A 5645-nucleotide genomic window follows, 5' to 3' on the forward strand; every position below is an offset into this window, starting at 1 on the left:
ACTCATACCAATTATGTACTTTCGAGGACCAAAATAGATTTGGTAATTATTTAGTGGCAAAACTGAAGATTAAAGGTTATTTGCAGGTCACCCTAGTTTACCAAATATACATTTGGGTTCACTTTAACAGCTTAGTTAAATTTTCCTCAGTTATACCAATTATAGTAAGTTGAAAAATCTAGTCAGCTTGAGGGCCCTATCTGGCCCGCAGGCCCCAAGTTTGACATTTCCGGTCTAGAGAAAACTCTAGACTTTAAATTCATATAAAAAGCTATGTGGGAATAATTTCAATGATCGTTATGGGATATTATCTCTGATATGGAAGTCCCAAAGGCTAACGTGTTTCCCTATTTGACAGGACACTTTTAAAGAATACATTTAGTGATCAAATTCATTTTCATGACTACAAAACTGTTTTATATTATTTCATACTTTTCTGCTTAGTTAATTACTAACCTTACTGTACAAATTTAAAAACTAAAACTATTTACTTGCTCTAAGGCTAGTTTAACTTAAAGAGACCTCGTAGGGATATTCAGATGGTCTTGAATGACCGAAAAGCTTAAAATCAAAACTTAAATTTAGAGCTAAAAACAAAATACTTCATTTTTGGTTTATAGAAATATACGGAAAAGTATATGGAAAACATAAATGTTCATGCCAGAAAAAGCAATTCTGAAAATGTTGACCATATGAAGCACTAAGATCGGAGTTAATAAGCTTAACGGAATTAATAAAATTTTCAAGACTAAATTATGATTGTTAGAAGTAATTGTTCAAAGTGGAAATTCAATTCTTTCTATGAAAAAAAAAATTAAGATTAAACTAGTCTAAATAAATTTGTTTTGGCTGAACTAAATTTCTTTGAAGACCTGACAGATTGCCAACTTCAGGGGAACTTCAAGGCTTCTTGGGAGCTCTTCACTTGTTGACAGCAGTAGAAGAAGTTGTAGTAATTTTTCTATTTTTCTTGAAGAATTCTTCTCTTGTCTTGCTTTGGATTCCTTAGCAGTCCTGTGAAAATAAAACCGAATTATCATTTTGTCGTGTGGATGGATATATTACTACCCAAGAAAATGTTCTGGACTAATACAGCTAGAAATCTATAACACGAAGTGCCCACTTCCAATAAAATAGTAATTTGCATTTAGCACTCAACATATACCAAAGAAAGTCTTAAATCCAGACTCAAATTTTCCATCTAACCACAGAATTACTCCAATCACCTTTCCAACAAAACTCTTTCAACCTATACGCTGATCCCCTACATATTTGCTGCCTAAACCCACTGAATTGCATCCTAAGATATAAAGATGTTCAGCCTAATCGTATGGCTGAACAATGGTAAGAATATCTTGCCTATATGTAACATTACCACTTCTACGAATTTATCCTACATTGGGCCATAAACATATTTCAATAAAATCCAAAGGACAGCTATGAACTAAATCCATTGAACTTACATCTACTCAATGTTAACGCTTATATTTATCCAATGAATAATCTACCATACTTAGGAGTGTTACTAAAGTGGTAAGCATTAAACACAGGGTTTTAACATAACCCACTGAATGAAAATACTAATTATTATTATTATCATTATGATTATTATTATTACTAGCCAAGCTACAACCCTAGTTGGAAAAGCAAGATGCTTTAAGCCCAAGGGCTCCAATAGGGAAAATAGCCCAATGAGGAAAGGAAATAAGGAAATGAATAAATGATGAGAATAAATTAACAATAAATCATTCTAAAAAACAGTAACAATGTTAAAACAGATATGGGATAACCCATTCAGACTCAAAATATTCAACCTATCATGTCATAACACCTAGATGAAGTTACTCAATTAACCTAAGACCTTCCCATATGTCAACGACAATCCTGTCACACTAATATTCGATGTCTCTACAGTAACGAAAAGTGGGTAATTTACACGTATTCAAATGCTTAGTTGTAATCAATGATTGTTCATGAAAATTCAAACCTGATGTATAACTAATGGTAAGACAACCCTCTTTTGTCGAAGAAATAAAGATAAAATCAGAAATATGTGATCAGTGCACAGATAGACTAAATGGCGCACATGATCTTGAAATAAAATAATAACTAAGACTAACTTTATAAGAATTAATATAATAGAAAACCAAGTCTGGTGAACGTCATCATGTAGACAGTATTATTATTATTATTATTATTATTATTATTATTATTATTAACTGCTAGGCTACAACCCTAGTTGGAAAAACATGATGCTATAAGCCCAGGGGCTCCAACAAGGAAAATAGCCCGGTGAGGAAAGGAAACAAGAAAAAATTAAATATTCTAAGAGCAGTAACAACATTAAAATAAATATTTCGTATATAAACTACTGTATAAAAATTAACAAAACAAGAGGAAGATAAATAAGATAGAATAGTGTGCTTGAGTGCACCCTCAAGCAAGAGAACTCTAGCCCTAGACAGTGGAAGACCATAGTACAAAGGCTATGGCACTACCCAAGACTAGAGAACAAAGGTTTGATTTTGGAGTGTCCTTCTCCTAGAAGAACTGCTCACACACTTTAGAATCATGAATTAGATATTCGATTTGTTCTCCTTTGTAAATAGCTACAGCAAATGACTACAGGCTTTGTTCTCATCTTAATAATAATATTCATGAATAAACTTTACGTCAGTTCATTATCTTTTGAAGTTAGAATTATCCTGTTACTCTCACCTTCAATGAAGTCTCTGCAACTAAATGGTTCCAGGGTTTGATCTCCAATGATGCAGTTAGAAGTCTCTGCAACTAAATGGTTTCAGAGTTTGATCTCCAATGATGCAGTTAGAAGTCTCTGCAACTAAATGGCTTCAGAGTTTGATCTCCAATGATGCAGTTAGAAGTCTCTGCAACTAAATGGCTTCAGAGTTTGATCTCCAATGATGCAGTTAGAAGTCTCTGCAACTAAATGGCTTCAGAGTTTGATCTCCAATGATGCAGTTAGAAGTCTCTGCAACTAAATGGCTTCAGAGTTGGATCTCCAATGATGCAGTTAGAAGTCTCTGCAACTAAATGGCTTCAGAGTTGGATCTCCAATGATGCAGTTAGAAGTCTCTGCAACTAAATGGCTTCAGAGTTGGATCTCCAATGATGCAGTTAGAAGTCTCTGCAACTAAATGGCTTCAGAGTTGGATCTCCAATGATGCAGTTAGAAGTCTCTGCAACTAAATGGCTTCAGAGTTTGATCTCCAATGATGCAGTTAGAAGTCTCTGCAACTAAATGGTTTCAGAGTTGGATCTCCAATGATGCAGTTAGAAGACCCTCCGAAACTTCCTTATTAGAACAGCACCTGTAAAATTCAAATTTAATTAGCTCTTTACAAAATTTAATTAAAGATTGATTAATTTTACATGCAATGTAAAGGAAAATAAAGCATTATCATTTGAGCTTTCTTTGAAAATCCCTTATAGAATTCCTCTTATGTACATCGTAGTCTAAGTTTAAATTTATAGGAGTATTATGAATAGAAAAATTAGATTCTATCAGTTTTACTTCTTAATATGCTCATGAGGTCAACACCTAAATTTAATGTTTATCTTATTATTTCTCGAGTCAAGTAGGATAAATCAATTAAAATCAATTATGTTCACTATTATTTAATTCTCACATTAAAATCAAGGGGAATTTAGACATATAAGCTATATATTACCTTACTACAAAAACATCACCATTTGTGCATATACAGTATATTATTCCGTTCACAATCAAGGCTCATGAGCTGTCCAACGTCTAAAAACTCTAGGTTGTGAATAGGGGGGGGGGGGGTGTGTACATGGGAGGAGTTGTATATACCAAACATATGCCAAATAACTACCTATTCTTAATTAAAACTTACCAAATAATTCAATAAAATCCTTTCATCTTCAGCCAATCATAAATTGAAAGGACGGGCAATTTATATAATTTATATTCACTTCTTAATGCATTGGAGGTCTATATATTTACTCGTTTGTAAATATCCTGTTGATGAAACAATAAACCACTGCTTTGATAACCACCTTCACATTTCAAATCTAGTTCTTAGAAGAGTAACTGCTTCAATAAACCATGGCACGAAGTCACAGCCTGTTGACATTTGACTGTTTCGGAACTTGAGTTAATAAAAGGGGACTGGTATAAAAGTCACGCCTTTCTAGGTAACCTTGTACTAAACACTTGTACTATTATTTGAATACCTTCTATATCACGTAAGGCCTTTAGTCATGAATCGCCTTCTCATTTGGGCCTAATAATTCCTAAAATCCAACTTGGCTCTCTTTATAATAGAAAGAAATCTCAAAATGATTACTGCATTCAATGGGTACAATATTCAACATACTAGTTCAAATCTGATGTCTAAATCATTTAACTATAAGGGCCATTTTCCTGACTTTCTGAGACAAGGAAACTGGATCTACAAAATCTGTATTTCGTAAACATTCTTAGGTAGTTGTATCATACAGCATATTCTCTGTTGATTGCCAAATCCAAATTATTGAATCACTTAGAAACCAGGTAATTTTGTTACAATAAAAGCACTTATGTAGATTATCAATGATGGCTATTGAATAAATAACTGTCCATTAAAAAGGCTTATATTATCGGTATTGAATTATCAGGTAAACAAAATATAACTACCATCCATATCAGGCTTGAATCGTCATTAAAGAATTTCAAGATGTACCACATTTTATAATATAAAGAAATAACTTGTAAAAACCTAACCAGACTTTATCATATAAAGAAATTAATTGTAAAAACCTAACTACACTTTATCATATAAAGAAATTAATTGTAAAAACCTAACTACACTTTATCATATAAAGAAATTAATTGTAAAAACCTAACTACATCTTATCATATAAAGAAATTAATTGTAAAAACCTAACTACACTATCATATAAAGAAATTAATTGTATAAACCTAACCAGACTTTATCATATAAAGATATTGTAAAAACATAACCAAACTTTATCATATAAAGAAATTACTTGTAAAAACCTAACTACACTTTATCATATAAAGAAATTAATTGTATAAACCTAACCAGACTTTATCATATAAAGATATTGTAAAAACATAACCAGACTTTATCATATAAAGAAATTCCTTATAAAAACCTAACTACACTTTATCATATAAAGAAATTACTTGTAAAAACCTAACTACACTTTATCATATAAAGAAATTACTTGTAAAAACCTAACTACACTTTATCATATAAAGAAATTACTTGTAAAAACCTAACCACATTTTTTCAAATAAAGAAATTACTTGTAAAAACCTAACCAAACTTTATCATATAAAGAAATTACTTGTAAAAACCTAACCACACTTTATCATAAAGAAATTACTTGTAAAAACCTAACCACATTTTTTCAAATAAAGAAATTACTTGTAAAAACCTAACCACATTATTTCAAATAAAGAAATTACTTGTAAAAACCTAACCACACTTTATCATAAAGAAATTACTTGTAAAAACCTAACCACATTTTTTCATATAAAGAAATTACTGAAAAACCTACTGATTCATAACGATTTTGAAATCAGTTTTCAAAACTATACAACAAGCTCTCTCACTGGATATCAAGGCTTTCAAGAAGAAGAAATTGAAGTCTTT

The 5645-nt window shown here is 31.4% G+C and overlaps 1 long non-coding RNA gene across 3 annotated transcripts in view; it reads right to left on the reverse strand.

Annotated features, from left to right (window-relative positions):
• Window positions 1-388: 388 nt before the first annotated feature.
• Window positions 389-5645, reverse strand: part of LOC137638301 (uncharacterized) — a 14508-nt gene continuing 9251 nt past the window's right edge. For all 3 annotated transcript variants that reach the window (XR_011044014.1, XR_011044013.1, XR_011044012.1), the window contains 2 exons: window positions 2719-3332; window positions 389-1014 (listed from right to left, as the gene is read on the reverse strand). This is a non-coding gene — a long non-coding RNA (uncharacterized lncRNA). The remainder of the gene's footprint in view (window positions 1015-2718; window positions 3333-5645) is intronic.

The sequence above is a fragment of the Palaemon carinicauda genome, chromosome 3, assembly GCF_036898095.1.
Source record: "Palaemon carinicauda isolate YSFRI2023 chromosome 3, ASM3689809v2, whole genome shotgun sequence".
Taxonomy (NCBI): Eukaryota; Metazoa; Arthropoda; class Malacostraca; order Decapoda; family Palaemonidae; genus Palaemon; species Palaemon carinicauda.